The sequence below is a fragment of the Oncorhynchus clarkii genome, chromosome 15 (genome assembly GCF_045791955.1).
Source record: "Oncorhynchus clarkii lewisi isolate Uvic-CL-2024 chromosome 15, UVic_Ocla_1.0, whole genome shotgun sequence".
NCBI classification, from domain to species: domain Eukaryota; kingdom Metazoa; phylum Chordata; class Actinopteri; order Salmoniformes; family Salmonidae; genus Oncorhynchus; species Oncorhynchus clarkii.
Window position 1 is genome coordinate 26,589,836 of NC_092161.1, and position 21,788 is coordinate 26,611,623.

Consider the following 21,788-nt stretch of genomic DNA (forward strand, 5'->3'; position numbering starts at 1 on the left):
AAACCACTGAGAATAAATAAACATCTTGAATAGCACAATCAATTGAAAAATATGACTATAACGTTCCGCTAATGAAGAACTAGTAAAGGCCCAGTGCACTACTTTGGTGAAAAAAGTTAAATAAATAATAATATACATTTCAAAAATGTATTCTGATTTTTCAGGGGGTGCTGCAGAACCCTCAGCACCCCTACTTTGCGCAACTATGAATTTCTGGTAACGTGTGTTAGCATTTTCTTTACCATTTCTAATTTTAGTTGCTGCTTAGAGAGACCCGAGTTTACTCTGACCCTTATTAGCTCTCACCCCATCCGTCCCCTTTCCTGTTTAGATATTTTCAGACGTCGTTAACTCTGTGTGACTGTCATAAAAATGCAGGTCCTGGGTTTGTAAGAGGGTTGCTTTGGCACATCTGCATATGCCGTGTGCTGTACCCAGGGATGTGTCAGATGGAAAAAAAATGTGCTTTGAGTATAGCCTATACACATTCTCTGTGACATGTATTTATAAGAGATGTTATTTAATGTGGTAATTTATGAATTATTTATCCTCCCAAGCCTTATCTCCAAATGTAATCTGACATGGAAAAACTAAGGGCCAATATTCTGTGATTCTGCAATAATTTTCACTGCAGTTTGATGAAGGTAGAGGTCCCCTCCCACATAAAAAATACTAGCGTTTACTATGGAATACTGGAGTACTTACTATAGAATTCTGTAGTAGACTGTATTATACTACACACTATAGTATCCTTTGATCATGTGCATTACTTAGTATAATATATGTTACATTTACATTTTAGTCACTTAGCAGACACTCCAGAGCGACTTACAGTTAGTGCATTCATCTTAAGATAGCTAGGTGGGATAACCACATATCAGAGGTATAGTAAATGCACTTTTATTCAATAATGTAGTAAAGTCAGAGATAGAAGGGTGTCAAGGTGAGGAGAGGGATTATTTAAGATACTCTTTGAGAGGTTGGGTTTCAGGTGCTTTCGGAAGATAGGCAGGGACTCTGATGTCCTACTGTATGTTCAGGGGGAAGCTGGTTCTACTATTGGGGTTCCAGGACAGAGAAGACCTTGGACTTGGCTGAGCAGTAGCTGCCCTCCAATAGAGGTGGGATGGCTCAGAGACCAGAGGTGGCAGAACGGAGTGCTCGAGTTGGGGTGTAGGGTTTGAGCGTAGCCTGAAGGTAGGGAGGGGCACTTCCTCTTGCTGCTCCATAGGCAAGCACTATGGTCTTGTAGTGGATGCAAGCTTTGACTGGAAGCCAGTGAATATTTACGGAGGAGCTGGGTGACATGGGAGAAGTTGGGGAGGTTAAAAATCAGGCGGAGTGCAGCTTTCTGGATAAGTTTCACTTTCTGGAAAAGTCTGACATAGAACTCTTGCCTTTAAACCTCTTTGTTAATATCTTACTCATAAAAATGGATGGTATTCTTATTTTACTGCCAACAAAGGCATCTCCCCCGATAGTGTCCTTTCTTGTTAAATATATATTTATTTTGAAAGTTATGCTTACAAGGTTTGTCTCATCAGGATTATAGAATTAGCTCTTGCTTCTATTCAGTTATATGCACAATAAGGCAGCACCAACTCTGCAGACAATGCTGCAATAATCTTTCAGCCTATACCCAAGAGTCCAGCTTCAGTGGTTCTGTTGTAGCAGTGGATCTCTTGGTCTTGGAGGGAGGCAGTTTCCAAGATTTTGTTGGACACTATTGGCACGATGTATGTGCTCGTAAGTGCAGAGTCCCTGGTGCAGGATCTCTGGTTCAGCTCTTTCTCACGATCACTCACTAAATTTGCTACATACATTTTCTAGCTGTATTGACCTTACATAGTTCTCTTGATTATCTATCTGAGTCAGTGGGTTTTCAGCAAGCAGCTGTAGGCATACATCAGGGTGAGGATACAGATATATAATGGATAGACACATAAAGTACATCTCATCTCCACCCACCTCACCTCCCACAGAAGTCATAGAACCACCCGGTGAATCTCTAAACATGAAAAAAATACTATAGTATACCATGGTATAAGTACTAGTATTCACTGTAGTGTTTTTGAGGGATTAACTGCAGACTTTAGTCCGCAAAAGCACTACAGTGAATATTGTAGTAGTACTGTAGTAACTGTAATATACTGTAGTATTTACAGTGAAAGGTCCTGAACAGTCATTCTGAAAATTACTTTCTCTCATAGCTAACTACCAGGAAGTTTGAAAAGAAAGGCTGAGTGAGCGTGGAGCTTATAGTCATGATCTCACCTTGACAGACAGCTCTTTGAGGCGCCTATGTCAAGCAACTTGGATGCAGTGAGCTGTGTTGCAATGAAATAATCTCAAGCAAATTTGTAGTGATGTTACGTTTGATATCGGAACTCTGAGGCATGCATCAAATTCGCTAAGAAGTTTACTTTGAAGCAGTGTGCCGATGCTTGTATCACTTTGTCAGAATCACGTAATCAATGACGTCCGAAGCTTCTGGTTGTCGAACAACCACTTGGTTGATTTGGTATTGCTTTCAGTGTAAGACAAAATGGCTATCCTGCGCGTGTGCTCTGGCGTGTGTGATGTCATCTATAGTAATTTGGCTGGTGCCACTAGTGTAAAATGTGTTGATCAAAGCCTCAATTAACAAACCCATTTTTGACACAATTGTAATGAAGCTATTTTCGACACAATTGTCTGAAAATGGTCAATGCTTAAAGAAGCTTAATTTCCCCATCACTAGGATTTACAAGACAGCATTTTTATTTTATTAGCTTTTTCCATAACAGACAGGTTAACAGATTCTGTAGGTATGTGGGTATGAATTGATCGTTCAGGACTTTTTATTTATAAGTTACAATGAACACAAAATATGGTCTATACTTGGAATGTAGATTTCTGACTGATGTGTGGCAGAAATTGGAAAATGGGGGAGGGGAATGGGCAGGGTATATGTAAATGCAATACTGTAGTATTTACTATAGTTTTTAAAAAGTGCAGTGTTTTTGCATACATTTCTGTAGTATTTACTAGTGTTGTTTTGGATGGATAATACTGTAGTATTTAATATAGTATTTTACAGTATATTACAACATTCTATAGTAAGTACTACACATGTTATAGGGATACTACAGAGTGCAGTATAGTATTCTACAGTTTACTATAGAATACTATAGTAACTTCTGTAGTATTCTATAGTAAACTTTTAAAAAAAATATGTGGGAAATAGCACAATGGCCTGATGTAAATGACTTATTCAGACTGGCATTCATAGCTTGGTTGTTAGCATAAAAGTCAGGTAGCCTAGTGGTTAGTGTTAGGCCAGTAACCGAAAGTTGCTGGATCAAATCCCCGCGCTGACAAGGTAAAAATCTATGATTCTTCCCCTGAACATGGCAGTTAACCCACTGTTCTCTGGTAGGTCATCATTGTAAATAAGAATTATTTCTTAACTGACATGCCTAGTTAAATCAAATAAATGATAAATTCACTACAAGCACATACCGTACACTGTAATAGGATGTATAAAACCTCTGACATATCCGGATTGAGAGTCTGATGTACTGTTGAAATTCATCAACAGATCATGAACATAGGGGTCTGAACTACTCCCCACTGATCGAATGTCTCTTTTTTTGAGTATGCTTGAATATGGCCCGAGGATATGCATTGAAATGTTGATGTGTAGTAGTGTCTCTGTGGTCTGTAGTAGTAAGAGCACATAAATAAAGAAACATACCGAGGGATTAGCAGGGACTGACAAAATAGACAGACTCTAGTAAGATGAATATTGAAGGCAACACATTCTCTCATTACCAAACACACCTCACGCCTCTCCTTTTTAGCATGCCCTATCACCCCTTTTCCTGAAGGAATTAATTATTCATATCTCTGCTAATTAATCTGTCTGACGGTGACCTGGTTCTGAACCCTGTACTCTCTCTCTTGGTACCGGCTGTACTCCTTAGTGTTTCATGTGAAACATTTCTCACCATGACCTTTTGTTCTAACAGTGCTTGGTAATGGAGTTGCCATTTGGTTCACAAATATAATTTGTTCTCTCTTAATAATCTGTTCCCATATGCAATGTATGACTCCAGATGATTTTATAATGATTTTTAACTATCATTCTCGGTGCATCCATTGTTTTAAAGTACAGAAAAAGAAAAACATTTGTGCGTTATCTACCAAGGTTGTAGGGCGTTAACAAACGGAGAAAGAAGCCCAAAGAATAAACATTTGTGATTGCTCCAGGTCCATTTCAAAACTTCCCAAACCATCTCTTTCTTTCTTGCTCAGGGACTAGATCCTTTCTTTAAATTTATTGTACAACATACTGTATTTCCCCCCTTTTGTATAAATACACTACATGACCAAGAGTATGTGGACACCTGCTTGTCGAACATCTCATTCCAAAATGGCCATGAATATGGAGTTGGTCCCCCCTTTGCTGCTATAACAGCCTCTGCTAATTCGAAGGGGTGTCCACATACCTTTTGTATATACAGTGTATTTTAGCAATACTTCTTGTACAAGCAAGAAGAGTACTTATTGCTTGTACAAGTTGAATTATGTTACAACAATCACTGAAAGGAATATATAGAGTCTATTACAATATTATTGTATCAGTGTAAGTAGAGCATATACTGTATTCTCCCCTTCTCATCTGAGCTGTTAAGCCTTCTGTACTCTTCCTGAACTTGCTCAGTAATCTCATTACTACAGCGTACGTTCATGGCCAGGAAACCAATCCTGCTATGAGCCAGGTGTGTGTGTATGTGTGTTTACTTATGCTTTTACCTATGTGGGTGTGTGTATACATGTGTGCGTGGTGTGGGAAAGAGAGAAATATGAGAGTCAGGGAGGCATGGAGGAGTGCGAGAGATGCAAGAGAGTGTGAAAAAGAGTGAGCAAAAGAAAGAGGGGTAGAGAGGAAGACAGACGACACGAAGCAGTCCAAATCACACATATGGGGAAAATAGCTATCCATGTAGCAATACCATAACAAATTAGAATTTATCTTCATAGGAGGTGATCTATTAGGTTTAAGTGTCACCATTCGACTTCTTCGCCAAATGACTGTGGGGGAACAGGGACCCTCTGGAAGTCCAGGTCCATTACACACCAGATTGATACAGTTATAGACAGAGTACAATCCATATACTTCGGTCAATGATCAGGTGCTTTATCATTCAAAAATAGTTTCACCTCTGGCGAACATGGCCCATGATGCCGATCTAGCATTGCACAAAACCATGAACACCGTCTTCATAAAACGCAAGAAGTGTAATTTACTGTAGTAGCATCCATTCAAGCGGACAAATGAGATTCTTATGTACAAGAACCATCTGTGTCATGTCAATACAGAATGAAGCCATTACGGTGAAAGGGCTTTTCAAACTTCTTTCAATCAACACTTTGGAACCACATTGGAACCTCGTAAGCCTAATGTTTCTCATATTCTTTGGAAGCTATGGTTGCTTTAAATGTCTTTAGAAATAATTTAGACACCATGACAATAAATAATTGTCCTGTAGCGTTTTATAATATCTTCAATACGCAACAGCCCTTCACTAATAAACAGCATGTAATGAAACAGAAAGTTTGTTTGTTTAAAAACACTGCTGTTTAAAGAGCTGTGCATGTTCTTTTATTCGTTTTAAATGACTTTCTCGCATCCTGACACTTGCATCCAAGGATTAACATTTAGATGGTTATTATTCATTGTAGCATGCATTAGCCTGTGGGCACAGTGTCAAAATTGAGTCAACCGTCCAAATAGAAATATAATTCATAGCAAACAAAGCCTCTGTTATTCCAGTTTAGTCAGCTCTCGATACAAATCTGACCAATTTCCACTGCATTGCATTGAGAGGAATAATGCAATGATTCACCTGGCACAGAATCAGTTCTCAATCCTTTTCAGCACAATCATTTGACTGAGTGATCAGAATGTGTGTGCCTTTCTGTATTTATGGTTTATACATTAGTGGTACACAGCAAATTATCGGGTCTGACAGTGTTAAATCAACACTTGAGTCTGTGAACCTACATAGACACCTGAACAGTGTTAAATTAGCACACTGCTTAGTGCAAAGCCTTATTCAAATATTTCCCAGAGTGCCTTTTGAGTAAATTGTGGAGTTACCACCATGACTGTATTCATCCATTTTCGGTCCTAAGGACTTCACCCTAAACGAATATGTTTAGGACCTCACTAAACGAATATGTTTAGGACCTCACTTGGTGAACGAACACATGCATGACCAAAGGTATGTGGACACCTGCTTGTCAAACAACTCATTCCAAAATCATGGGTGTTAATATGAAGTTGGCCCCCTTTTTGCTGCTATAACAGCCTCCACTCTTCTGGGAAGGCTTTGCACTAGAACATTGCTTCGGGGACTTGCTTCTACTCAGCCACAAGAGCATTAGAGAGGTCGGGCACTGATGTTGGGCGATTAGGCCTGGCTCTCAGTCTGCGTTCCAAATCATCTCAAAGGTGCTCAATGGGTTTGAGGTTAGGGCTCTGTGCACGCCAGTCTGTATGGACCTCGCTTTGTGCACAGGGGCATTGTCATGCTGAAACAGGAATGGGCCTTCCCTAAACTGTTTTCACAAAGTTGGAAGCACAGAATCGTGGTTCATCACTCCAAAGAATGTGTTTCCACTGCTCCAGAATTCAATGGTGGCAAGCTTTACACCACTCCAGCCGACACTTGGCATTGCACATGGTGATTTTAGGCTTGTGTGTGGCTGCTCAGCCATGGAAACCCATTTCATGACTCTCCAGACAAATAGTTATTGTACTGACGTTGCTTCCAGAGTCAGTTTGGAACTCAGTAGTGAGTGTTGCAACCGAGAACAGACGAGTTTAAAGAGCTATGCGCTTCAGCACTCTGCGGTCCAATTCTGTGAGTTTGCGGCTGAGCAGTTGATTCTAGACATTTCCACTGCACAATAACAGCACTTACAGTTGACCGGGGCAGCTCTAGCAGGGCAGAAACTTGTTGGAAAGGTGTTATCCAATGACGATGTCACATTGAAAGTAACTGAGCTCTTCAATAAAGCCATTCTACTGCCAATGTTTGTCTATGGAGATTGTATGGCTGTGTGCTCTATTTCATACACCTGTCTGCAACGGGTGTGGCTGAAATAGCCGAATCCACTAATTTGAAGGGGTGTCTACATACGTTTGTATATATAGTGTATTTAAACGCCAGGAACAGTAAAAAACATATTTTTCATGAAACTGGTTGATATATGGATGAAATCCGATCAAAGTATGAAACAGAGTGTTGCTTCTACATTGATGAAGGTTGATCATAAAGTTACTGGTCCCCTCCCCAATGTCAAACACTTGGATTCAGGAGGCGGAATTATTAAGGAGATACGGAGACATCACCCTAACTCTAAATTTAATATAACAATGATATTCTCTTACCTAATTTAACAAAAGGGGGAGAAGGGTGGTTCAAAACTCTGATGCAGTTGTCATGTCAGTACTGCTGTGAACCGCATCACAAGAGACATGCCAAACGGACGATGTATGGAAAAATTGACGTCATTGATGCAGTTTCAATGTTGTTTGAGTTGCTTTGTGTATCACCAAATTTGTTTGAGATGATTTCACTGCTCACTGCATCCAAGTTTCTTGACATAGGATTTTAAAGAGCTGCCAGTCAAGGCGCGCTCATGAATATAAGTTTCCCGCCCGCTCAGCCCGTCTGTTCAAACTTCCTGGTAGTTAGATTTGAGAGAAAATAACTTATTCTAAAAAGTTCAGCATTTCTATCCAAAACAAACATTCATGAGTGATATTTTAGTCAATCAAAAGGCTATTTTACATTGAAATCAGAATGACTGTTCAGGACCTTTACCACTCAATACGCAATTGTATAGTCTTTTAACACTGGAGAATTTGCTATGTATCTGCATGCAGTAGTGTAGGAACATATGGACAGGAGGCAATGTCACATATCCGTTTACTTCTATGTAAATGTTATGACCCCAATTTGTTTTAATGCATCGTACTACAAATAAGTCTAGCTCATCTCCGAGACGTCTTCCCAGACCAGCACCTCCCACGTATCTTGGTGGGCCTCTCTCTCCTGACAGACTGATCAGTACTGGAACATCAGTGCCAGTCTGTTAGGGTTGTCTGTCAGACATTCCTCCTCAGCCAGTTCCCTGTTATCTGCTGTGAACACATGTCCACCAGCACTATTACACACTGGCTGATAATGGAGGAGAGGACTGAGGACCTCCCTCTCTCTCTTATGGGCAAATACACACACAGGGGTGGAGTTTCAATGAGAGGGGCCCACAGGAACATTTGTCATATCATTGAAAAAATAAGCAGAATACAATTATATTATTTTTGTTGTTGATTACTATATTAAGTTTAGAAAATAGGTATTTTGGCATTGATTTATATGTATATTACCACCCATATCATTGAGGGCGTTCGATCAATCTTGATTTGGAACCAGGCTGCCTCCTGGCGTGAGCCCCGCTCTGTCTGACGGTGAAGTCGGCTGAAAACAAAAGTGATGTTGTTAAGCATGTGTTGTAATTAGTAGGATTCTGTGTTTTTGTATCTGCCTTCCCAATGCAAACTAGTTCTAACAATTCTAACATATATTTTATGGAAAAGATATGTATGTTTCTGGATGATGATTCATGCTGCCTTGTTGATGAAATGACAGAACTGCGCAGATTAGTGTGTTAGAGGCAATTTTGCAGTGTTGTTGCCAGCCATAGCGTTCCACCAGCACTGTACAATCCTCTAGTCCAACCAGCTGTGGGATGTTGACCCCTGTCACAGTGCTGTCATTCACAACAACAGCAATCTCAGAGAAAGTGTTCACTTTGGTCTTTCTGAAGCACCAGTCGGGGAAAACTTGGTGTGGCCTGTGATCAGGAACTGAAGGTCCAGACTGTGGTGGAGCTTGTGCATGGTACGCCAGGTGCGATACCAGAGCACAAACTTGTCCTTGTTTTTCCCACTGCAGTTGCGAGGAGTTAAAAACTAGATGGGACGTGGCTGCATATGGTCAGAAGGATAGTGCACCTGCAAACAACAAAAGAACATTAAGATAAGTTAATGAAATGAAAATGTAATGTAAAACATAATATCATTTTTTAATGCATCATTGTCAGGTAAGTTTCACTTACCTACAAATGTGCAAAGCAGCAACACTTCATACAGAAACATAATTTTGGAAACTGGAAGTTACAAGGATAATGCACAGCCTGACTTCACATACCTCTGGAAAATACAGAAATAATGTGAGATCAATAAAAGTAGTTTCAATCATGTTGGAGGTCAATTAAATAATCAAAATGTGTTGTTTATGCTTCATATACCAAGTGTTGTCATCGATTACTTGTAGAGATGCCACACTGCTGCTTTTATCACATGGGATGGCAGCAGCTTTCCAGCAAAGTGTTTGTGTCCTGGTAATACTATTGCATTATCCTCTTTGTAGTTGCTGATGAAGTTTACCACTCGCTGCAAGTCCTCATGCTTCAGAAGTAACCTGTGCTTGCTTGGGCTAGCTCTTGTCACGCCCTGACCAAAGACAGCCATTGTTTCTCTATGGTGTAGTAGATCAGGGCGTGAGTAGGGGTCCAGTCCAGCTCCAAGGTCGGAGTTTTCCTCTGCACTGGTGTCCAGTCCAGGGAAGGCGTTCAGTCCTGCTCCAGGCCAGGAGCTTTCCTCAGTGCCGGTGCCCAGTCCAGGCACGGCTACAAACCCTTCCTTGGAGGCAGACGGAAGGTAATAATGGAGGACAGCCGGAGCAGGCGAAAGAGAGGTGGTTGGTCGACCCAAGGAAAGAGAGAGATGTTGTGCAAATGTGTTCTGCTCAACATCCGACCAGAGAATCCGGTTAGCAGTCTGGTGCATCCTGGGCTGGCTCCACGGTTCTGGCCTCCAGTGCGCCTCCCCAGTCCAGTACGTCCTGTGTTTCCTCCTCGCACTCACCCTGAAGTGTGTGTTCCCAGTCCGGTATGTCATGTGCCTCCTCCTAGCACTCGCCCTGAAGAGCGTGTCACCAGTCCGGTGCAACCTGTGCCGCCCCACGCATCAGGCCTCCAGTGCGCCTCTCCAGTCCGGTGCAACCTCTTCCCAGCTCCACGCATCAGGCCTCCAGTGCACCTCCCCAGTTCGGTACGTCCTGTGCCTGCTCCCCGCACTCACACTGAAGTGCGTGTCACGAGTCCGGTGCTACATGTACCGGCTCCACGCACTAGGCCTCCAATGCGCATTCACAGTCCAGAGCTTCCGGCGACGGGTTCACAGTCCAGAGCTTCCGGCGACGGTTCACATTCCAGAGCTTCCGGCGACGGTTCCCGGTCCAGAGCTTCCGGCGAAGGTTCCCGGGTCCGGAGCCTCCAGGGAAGGTTCCCGGTCCGGAAACCCCCTCGACGGTTCCCGGTCCGGAAACCCCCTCGACGGTCCACGGCCCGGAACCTCCAGCGATGGTCAACGGTCCGGGACCTCCAGCAAGGGTGCAAAGGTCCGGAGCTTCCAGGCATGGCGTCCAGTCCAGCTCCATGGCCGGAGCCTTCCTCTGCGCCGGTGTCTAGTCCAGGCACAGCGTCCAGTTCAGCTCCAAGGTCTGAGTTTTCCTCTGCGCCGGTGTCTAGTCCAGGCACAGCGTCCAGTTCAGCTCCAAGGTCTGAGTTTTCCTCTGCGCCGGTGTCCAGTCCAGGAAAGGCATTCAGTCCTGCTCCAGGGCAGGAGCTTTCCTCTGTGCCGGTGGCCAGTCCAGGCACGGCGACCAGCCCAGCTCCAGGGCCGGAGCCGTTCAGCTCGGCGCGATGGCCTGGATCCGGGGTCTGGGCGGGGGCTACGACCTACACTGGAGCTGCCACCGACACTAATCACCCCCCACCCTCCCCATCTGGTTTGAGGTTTTGCGGTCGGAGTCCGCACCTTTTGGGGGGGGGGGGGGGTACTGTCACGCCCTGACCATAGAGAGCCATTGTTTCTCTATGGTGTAGTAGGTCAGGGCGTGACTAGGGGTTATTCTAGTTTATTATTTCTATGTTGTGTTCTAGTTTATTTTTCTATGTTGGTTTGTTGTATGATTCCCAATTAGAGGCAATTTTTCCCACCTGTGTTTGTAGGATATTATTTTGTGTTTGTGCATGTGCACCACGTAGTCACGTTTCTTTGTTCGTTTATTGTTTTGTTTTGCTTAAGTTTCACTTTATATTAAAGATGTGGAACTCTACGTCTGCTGCGCCTTTGTAACGGTCGTCGTTGCATGAAGGATCGGACCAAAGCGCAGCGTGGTAAGTGTTCATGATTTTGTATTAACACTGAACACTAGAACAAAATAACAAAGTGAGAAACGAAACCGAAACAGTTCTGTCAGGTGCAGAACACTAAACAGAAAACAACTACCCACCCAACACAGGTGGGAAAAGGCTACCTAAGTATAGTTCCCAATCAGAGACAACGATAGACAGCTGTCCCTGATTGAGAACCATACCCGGCCAGAACAAAGTAAAACAAAACATAGACAAAATTAACATAGAATGCCCACCTAAATCACACCCTGACCAAACCAAAATAGAGACATAAAAAGCTCTCTAAGGTCAGGGCATGACAGCCTTGGTCCAGTTCTTACAACAGCCGTGACAGCTCTCTTTTTGATGGGAGGCATTAGACCATACTTGTATGACTGGTGGAGGAGATTCAGGCGTGTTCTACTGATGCTGAAAGACAAATTCCAGATATAAATATTTTGACATGATTATACAATAGATAGCCGTTATCATCATTGTCATAGCTAGCTAAAGTTAAAACTTCTTCAGGATCTGTGGGTCCCCTGCAGGACAGTTGAGCTAATGTAGGCTATTTTTATGTATTTTTATTTCACCTTTATTTAACGAGGTAGGCTAGTTGAGAACAAGTTCTCATTTGCAACTGCGACCTGGCCAAGATAAAGCAAAGCAGTTCGACACATACAACAACAAAGAGTTACACATGGAATAAACAATAATAATAATACAGTAGAAAAAAGTCTATATACAGTATGTGCAAATGTAGGATAAGGAAGGTAAAGCAATAAATAGGCCATGGTGGTGAAGTAATTACGATATAGCAATTAAACACTGGAATGGTAGGTGTGCAGAAGATGAATGTGCAAGTCGAGAAACTGGGGTGCAAAGGAGCAAGATAAATAAATAAATAAATAAATACAGTATGGGGATGAGGTAGTTGGGTGGGCTATTTACAGAAGGGCTATGTACAGGTGCATTGATCTGTGAGCTGCTCTGACAGCTGCTGCTTAAAGCTAGTGAGGGAGATATGAGTTTCCAGCTTCAGTGATTTTTGCAGTTCGTTCCAATCATTGGCAGCAGAGAACTGGAAGGAAAGGAGGCCAAAGGAAGAATTGGTTTTGGGAGTGACCAGTGAGATACACCTGCTGGAGGGCGTGCTATGGGTGGGTGCTGCTATGGTGACCAGTGAGCTGAGATAAGGCGTGGCTTTACCTAGCAGAGACTTGTAGATGACTTGGAGCCAGTGGGTTTGGTCACGAGTATGAAGCGAGGGCCATCCAACGAGAGCGTACAGGTCGCAGTGGTGGGTAATATACGGGGCTTTGGTGACAAAATGGATGGCACTGTGATAGACTGCATCCAATTTGTTGAGTAGAGTGTTCGAGGCAATTTTCTAAATGACATCGCCGAAGTCGAGGATCGATAGGATGGTCAGTTTTACGAAAGTATGTTTGACAGCAAGAGTGAAGGATGCTTTGTTGCGAAATAGGAAGCCGATTCTAGATTTAATTTTGGATTGGAGATGTTTAATGTGAGTCTGGAAGGAGAGTTTACAGTCTAACCAGACACCTAGGTATTTGTAGTTGTCCACATATTCTAAGTCAGAACCGTCCAGAGTAGTGATGCTGGATGGGCAGGCAGGTGCGGGCAGTGATTGATTGAAGAGCATGCATTTAGTTTTACTTGCATTTAAGAGCAGTTGGAGGCCACGGAAGGAGAGTTGTATGGCATTGAAGCTCGTCTAGAGGTTAGTTAACACAGTGTCCAAAGAAGGGCCAGAGGTATACATAATGGTGTCGTCTGCGTAGAGGTGGATTAGAGAATCACCAGCAGCAAGAGCAACATCATTGATGTATACAGAGAAGAGAGTCGGCCAGAGAATTTAACCCTGTGCCACCCACATAGAGACTGCCAGAGGTCCAGACAACAGTCCCTCTGATTTGACACACTGAACTCTATCAGAGAAATAGTTGGTAAACCAGGCAAGGCAATAATTTGAGAAACCAAGGCTGTTGAGTCTGCCGATAAGAATGTGGTGATTGACAGAGTCGATAATCTCTCTTATCGATGGCGGTTATGATATCGTTTAGGACCTTGAGCGTGGCCGAGGTGCACCCATGACCAGCTCTGAAACCAGATTGCATAGCGGAGAAGGTATGGTAGGATTCGAAATGGTCGGTAATCTGTTTGTTAACTTGGCTTTTGAAGACCTGGGGCATGCTTGTTTAAGATGGTGAGGAAGGCACTTTTAAAGAATAACCAGGCATCCTCTACTGATGGGATGAAGTCAATATCCTTCCAGGATACCCGGGCCAGATCGATTAGAAAGGCCTGCTCGCCGAAGTGGTTTAGGGAGCATTTGACAGTGATGAGGGGTGGTCACATGACCGCAGACCCATTATAGATGCAGGCAATGAGGCTGTGATCGCTGAGATCATGGTTGAAAACAGCAGAGGTGTATTTCGAGGGCAAGTTGGTTAGGATGATATCTATGAGGGTGTCCGTGTTTAGGGATTTGGGGTTGTACCTGGTGGGTTCATTGATACTTTGTGTGAGATTGAGGGCATCAAGCTTAGATTGTAGGATGACTGGGGAGTTAAGCATGTCCCAGTTTAGGTCACCTAGCAGCACGAGCTCTGAAGATAGATGGTGGGCAATCCATTCACATATGGTCCAGGGCACAGCTGGGGATAGAGGGTGGTCTATAGCAAGTGGCAATGGTGAGAGACTTTGGCAGTTCTATCTTGTCGGAAAATGTTATAGTTAGGGATGTACATTTCAGGGTTTTTGGTGGTCTTCCTAAGCCAGGATTCAGACACGGCTAGGACATCCGGTTTGGCAGAGTGTGCTAAAACAGTCAATAAAACAAACTTAGGGAGGAGGCTTCTAATGTTAACATGCATGAAACCAAGGCTTTTACGGTTACAGAAGTCAACAAATGGGAGCACCTTGGGGGTAGGAGTGGAGCTAGGCACTGCAGGGCCTGGATTAACCTCTACATCACCAGAGGAACAGAGGAGGAGTAGGATAAGGGTATTGCTAAAAGCTATCAGAACTGGTCGTCTAGTATGTTCGGAACAGATAGTTAAAGGAACAGGTTTCTGGGCGTGGAAGAATAGATTACAGGCATAATGTACAGACAAAGGTATGGTAGGATGTGAGTACATTGGAGGTAAACCTAGGCATTGAGTAATGATGAGAGAGATATTGTCTCTAGAGACGTTTAAACCAGGTTATGTCATCGCATATGTGGGAGGTGGAACTAAATGGTTGGTTAAGGCATATTGAGCTGGGCTAGAGGCTCTACAGTGAAATAAGACAATAATCACTAACCAGGACAGTAATGGACAAGGCATATTGATATTAGGGAAAGGCATGCGTTGCCGGGTGATCATAGGGGTCCAGTGAGTGGTTGGGCTGGCTGGAGACACAGTGATTCAGACGGCTAGCAGGCCGGGGCTAGCAAGCTATCAGAACGGTGTTAGTGGGACGTCTCGACGGAGGAAAGTCTGTTTTCGCCTGAAGTCGATAGACCAGTCGTGATGGATTAGTAGGCTTCCGAGTAGCTGAGGGGTCCAAGTTCAATTGGCAAAATAGGTATAGTGGCCCAAGAAATTGGCCGATGGATCTATTCAGCTAACAGTCCAATATGCTCTAGACAGCTAGCGGCTAGCAGGCTAGCAGATGGGCATTCAATGGACGTCGCGATGTAGGGGCCAGTTGAGTACCCCCTCGAGCAGATTACGTCGTAGTCCAGTCGTGAAGGATCGGCGGGGTTCCGTGCCCCGAACCGGCAGTAGAAGGGGTACGGGTATTGTAGCCCAGGAGTGACTGATGGGCCTCTTCAGCTAGCCGGGAGAATGGGTCTAGCGTGGGCTAGCTCCAGACTAATTGGTGCTTGCTTCTGGACAGATGTTAGCCAGGAGTAGTCACTCGTATACCAGCTAGCTAGCTGCGATGGTCCAGGTGAAAAGGTTCAGAGCTTGCGGTAGGAATCCGGGTATATGGAGAGAAAATAGGTCCGGTATGCTCTGGTTTGAATCGCGTTGGACAAACTGGCGAGAGCTTTCAGAGCTAAAGGTTAGCTGATGACCGCTAGCAGTGGTTAGTTGACTAATAGCTAGTGAGCTGGCTAGCTTATGTTAGCTTCTGTTGGGGATTCCAGTTCCGAGGTAAAAATAAATACTTTAGAAAAAACAGATCCACACCACATTGGGTGAGGCGGGTTGCAGGTGAGTATTTTGAAGTTGAGGTTTAGAAAAATGTAAAAAAGATTTGCAAAGAAAAATATATAAAAAGATATATACATGGACACGACAGACGAAGGACAAAGACGTCTGACTGCTACAACATCTTGGATCATGCTAATGCAATTAGCATGAGGTTGTAGGTAACAAGAACATTTCCCAAAGCATAGACATCTTATAATGACAGAAAATTATTTTTAATATAACTGCACTGTCCGATTTACTGTAGCTATTACAGTGAAAGAATACCATCCTATTGTTTGATGGAGAGTGCACTGTTTCTAATGTGAAAAGTTATTAGGCACATTTGGGCAGTCTTGATACCATTTTTTTTAAACATAAATGCAATGGTTCATTGGATTAGTCTAACACTTTGCACATACACTGCTGCCATCTAGTGGCCAAAATCTAAATTGCACCTGGACTGGAATAATACATTATGGCCTTTCTCTTCATTTCGAAGATGATGGTACAAAAAAAACCTTCAAAAATGTTTTTTCTTGGTATTATCCTTGACCAGATCTAATGTGTGATATTCTCTAAATTCCTTTCACATTTCCACAAACTTCAAAGTGTTTCCTTTCAAATGGTACCAAGAAAATGCATATGCTTGCTTCAATGTAAATAGTCCGGTGGCCATTTGATTAATTGTTCAGCAGTCTTATGGCTTGGGGCTAGAAGCTATTAAGGAACCTTTTGGTCCTAGACATGGCGCTCCGGTACTGTTGCCGTGCGGTAGCAGAGAAAACAGTCCATGACTTGGGTGACTGCAGTCTCTGACAACTTTTTGGGCTTTCCTCTGACACTGCCTATTATATAGGTCCTGTAATGCAGGAGGCTTGGCCCCAGTGATGTACTCGGTCGTACGTATTACCCTCTGTAGCGCCTTGCGTTCAGATGCCGAGCAGTTGCCATACCAGGCGGTGATGCAACCGCATAGGATGCTCTCGATGGTGCAGCTGTATAACTTTTTGAGGATCTGGGGACCCCTGCCAACTCTTTTCAGTCTCCTGAGGGGGAAAGGAGTTACATGTTGTTGCATGTTATCTGTGTGAGCAGGTACCAATTTCTGCAGCATAATACAAGCTTGTTTTCATCATGGTAGATAAAAACCTGGCTGTGACCCGATTCTCCGTACGTTTATCAAGGGGATTTGGAATATGCATAAAATACATTTCCATTTCACAGCTCACACTCGTACAGGTTACCCACTTGTACATGCAGTAACAAGGGACAAATATAAGAACCCCCTATTTGACCTTAAATAATTAGTTAATTATTTTAAAAAGCTATATTCTCTGTACATGTTTGACTTGGGAAATAAGTTACTGATTGCCCATACAGAGGAAGATTTTACATATGCACAGACGCATGCACGCACAGGTTATGCCTCCTGAAGTGTTGCTGCATTTGCTTTAGACCTTGAACACAGTTCCATTTGACTTTATTTTCAAGGTACACTGTCTTCATGTGTTCACTTTGTTCTTGCCTGTTAAGTTTTTAAATGGATATGAATTATATTTCACTTATGAACATGATGCTAATTAAAATCATTTTTCCCATTTATCACAACACCCATATTCTTCATGCTGAAATCAACAACAATTTAAAACATACCCTTCTGAAGTGTGGCCTACACATACAATGGTATAAAAACACAACCCCTCCCCCCCTCCCCTCCCCCACATCCTCTCTCTCCCCGCATCCCATTTGCTGAATCTAGGAGGATAGTGGGGTGTTGAAGAAGCTCTGAGAAACTACTGCTTGGCTTCTGGCAGAATAGTTATGCAAGAAAACACGTATAATTCTCTGATCTTTCACACCACACATTCTCTGATCTTCCCTCCTCTCAATCTTTTTTTTCCCACTGCATTCCTCTTGTAAAATATTTCAATGCTTTCATTTATTATGAAATCAGACTGCTGTTACTGTAATTGGTAGAAAAAAAGTGTCTGCCTTTATCCATTTACAGTTTAGGTACATTCATGTAGTAATTGATTTGTTTTTTACTGTATAATGGTTGGGGTCAATTCCACAAGTTAAATTCTAATTAAATTCCCCTTTCCTGCAACTTCCATAAATATGATAAACAATTCCAGCAGTGTTGGGTTAAATTCCACAAATTCTATTCCAATTCCATCAATTCAATTCGAAATTCCATAGCAGATAATCAATTCAGACTCAATTAAACTCAAATCAAATTCAAATTTTAAGTCAATTCAAAACTAAATTCCCAGTTCAATATTCTTCCACAACAAATCACTAAATTAAATTAATTTCAAATTCTAAGTCAATTTAAAAATACAATTCATGGAACCATGAAAAACAGCCCCAGAACATTATTTCTCCTCCACCAAACTTTACAGTTAGCACTATGCATTTGGTCAGGAAGCGTTCTCCCGGCATCCGCCAAACCCAGATTCGTCCATCGGACTGCCAGATTGTGAAGAGTGATTCATCACTCCAGAGAACGTGTTTCCACTGCTTGGCATTGCGCTTGTGTGTGCTTGTGTGATATTAGGCTTGTGTGAGGCTGCTCGGCCATGGAAACGCATTTTATGAAACTCCTGACGAACAGTTCTTGTGCTGACGTTGCTTCCATAGGGAGTTTGGAGCGTGATAGTGAGTGTTGCAACCTAGGAGAGACGATTTTATGAGCTACGCGCTTCACCACTCGGCGGTCCCGTTCTATGAGCTTGTGTGGCCTACCAGTTCGCGACTGTTGCTCCTAGACATTTCCAATTATATCAGCACTTACAGTTAACCGGGGCATCCTTTAAAATTCAGAATTCCATTCCAATGATGAGTTTCTTTTTCAATTCCAATTCAGTTCATATTCAGACAGAGTAAAGTCCAATTAAATTCCAATTCCCGGGATGATTTTATTTTACAATTTCAATTCTAATTCAGACAATCTAAATTACAATGAAATATGTTCAAGATTGCTGCAATTCAAATTCAATTCCAAGTACATTTTCCACTTCCTGCTTGAATTCCAGAATTTAATTTGGAATTCGAATTTGGAATTGACCCTGCTAGTTATAGCTAGTTCTTAAGTCAATATTCCACATATTGGCTCATATAACAATATAATGCGTTAGCAGGCTCTGATATGCGGTAAAGAGAGATCCTAATGTACTTACAGTATCCTAAATCATAGTTCTTCTTTTCTTTAACACCACAGATTTCGCTCTTCTGTTTCTTATTCCCCGCTTCACAGATCCTCAGGGACCCAGTGAGAAACCCAGAGTCATGGAGGGTTCTGCTGTTTTAAGTGTGCTGACATCAGCTGGTGCAACTGATCTGACAGCAACTTGCGATCAGACAGGATTCAAAGTCCCCCCCCCCATCTCCCTTCCTCCCTCTCTTCCATCATATTTTTTTCCTGCCTTCTCGATCTTTGTTCTGAAGTTTCTGCCCACCATCCTCTTTTTTTCTTAAATTGCCTCTCCGCTCTACTTTTACTCCTCTCCATCTTTTTATTATACATTTTTCTATTTCAGCAGATCAACTTTTCATGATGTCCTCTTCAGAAGTTCAACCCAGTAACGCTTTCCTCTTAGGCAATTCAGTATTTATGTGTGAGCCAGTCAGTGAGGTAGCCAACCCACCCTGTACTCTCGCTCTGAAGTTTCTCTTCATATTCATTTCAAATGCTTTAGATATAGGACATGAGAGGGGAACATTTTGTCAAGTTTCTGGTTTAGGGCAAGCAGTCACTGTCGGTGGCATCTCATCAAAGGTAGAAAACTTTGGATAATGTTTTGATGAATCAAGAATTAACCAATGTTCCTGAGACCCTACTGCTTTCACTATCAAATCTTTTTGAAAATTGACTTAAAGGGATCATTTAATTGAAGAAGTCACTCTACTCTCACGTTGTTTGCCTACCATATCAGGTTATTGATCATCTTGGAACATCAAGTGCCATTTTATTGTCGCACTGCAGTCTCCTCACAAAGGTTGAGGGATTGTTTCTGCTAAAGAAAGTGCACTGGCTTTTGTTATCGAAAGGCAGTGAATCCTTCAATTAGCATTCTGAAACGGTCTTAACATTTCCAATTCACCAATAGAAAAAAGAGATTGTATTATGATATTAGTGAAACAAAGAAGGTACATTTCCCATACAATTGTAGATAATCCTGCATTTTTCTCTTTGCCAATAGAGACCAATAAACCCAAATCCATTGTATTAGGAACACATAACCTGGCTGGGTATAAAAAACCTTGGCCAAGCTGCTGAATAGTGAATACAATTAGCAATGGAACGTAGATTAGACTCCCAAGCCTAGTGAGGATTTGTCCAACCGCTAGCTGAACCAAACAGACTAATACATTTGGTAACGGTTTTGCATTGGCTATCCAATCCGCCTGCAAAAGATCATAGAAGGAATGGATCAAACACAAAAAAAGAAGCAAAAAGTTACTTTCCATTTCCCACTCAAGCCCCGAACTTTCCAAAGCTTTCCAAAGCCTCCCAAAACATCCCAAAGGCATTGAGACTCATCAAAGTGGTAGAGAGAATGCGAGCTATAAACACCAACTGTTCATTTATTTGGGCGGGTGGTGAGCAAGAGAGGCTCTGATTCTCTGTCCAAAGTGGTTGTGAGTTGCCCAGATGTGATGGGGTGGATGAGAGAGATATTGTAGAGAGCCTTGACTGCCCTGGCTCCTAATTAGTGTGCTCAGAGATGTGCTCTGAAATAAGGTTTGTGGGAGAGGATGGTATAGAGGGTCGGGGGAATATCATTTACTGGAACGAGACTAAAAGGGACATAGGAAAAGACTGTAGCACTTTATAATAACTCCACATGACAAAGCATTTCTAATGGATTAGTAAATAGCTTATTCACAATGTATTCATCATTGCTCCATTAATAAGATGTTTAATATAGGTCTTTATATGTAACCTTTATTTAACAAGTCAGTTAAGAACAAATTCTTATTTACAATGACGGTCTACCCCGACAAAGCTTGTACAATGCTGGGCCAATTGTGCGCAGCTCTATATACCATTTACAAATTCATTAGTAAAGTATTTTTTGCATGGCCTCATCTAAAGTGTGAGCTATTTATACTTTATAGATACTTTATAAATGTTTTGAGTGACTAGTGTAATTTTTCACAAAAGATAGAAATGCTATTTGGTAGACGTTCTAGCAGAGTTTCCTTCTGCGATGGAGGAGACTTCTCAAACCAGAACTCTCAATTTGTAACACACATGGACCCAGAACATGGACCCCGACCAAATTAAAGATTTTAGTTCTTGGTTAACCAAGATTCGACTGCTCTAAGGAGTGACTGCAATCCACACTTTGGATTTGGTAGAAATGTTACTGCCAAGAAACACTTATGTTAGCATTTTAGGACTATAAACACTCAGCATAGAGTGTGTCTGAAATTACACATCACAATATTAAAACAGTGTGACTGTTTTGGAATGAAATGTTCTGTATATTTTTCTTAAACATCCTCTGTATTGTGTGCTTATTGTTTAACCATTGATATATTCTAGGGACCATTTTGAGATCTTATGGTATAATGCTGGAATGTCTACCAATGGCATGTCCATATTTTTGTGAGAAATTACACTGGTCACTCAAAATAAGGATTTATAAAGTTGAATAAATAGCACATTTTAGATGAGGCCAATTAACTAATGATTAGTAAATGTTTTATAAGGACCAATATTAAACTTCCAATTAATTAAATTATTAATCATTTATTAAATACATTATTTATTTATTTAATTTTTATTTCACCTTTATTTAACCAGGTAGGCTAGTTGAGAACAAGTTCTCATTTGCAACTGTGACCTGGCAAAGATAAAGCATAGCAGTGTAAACAGACAACAACACAGAGTTACACATGGAGTAAACAATAAACAAGTCAACAACATAGTAGAAAAAATAATAATATATATACATTGTGTGCAAAAGGCATGAGGAGGTAGGCAATAAATAGGCCATAGGAGTGAATAATTACAATTTAGCAGATTAACACTGGAGTGATAAATGATCAGATGAACATGTGCAGGTAGAGATACTGGTGTGCAAAAGAGCAGAAAAGTAAATAAAATAAAAACAGTATGGGGATGAGGTAGGTAAATTGGGTGGGCTATATACCGATGGACTATGTACAGCTGCAGCGATCGTTTAGCTGCTCAGATAGCAGATGTTTAAAGTTGGTGAGGGAGATAAAAGTCTCCAACTTCATTCCAGTCGCAGGCAGCAGAGAACTGGAAGG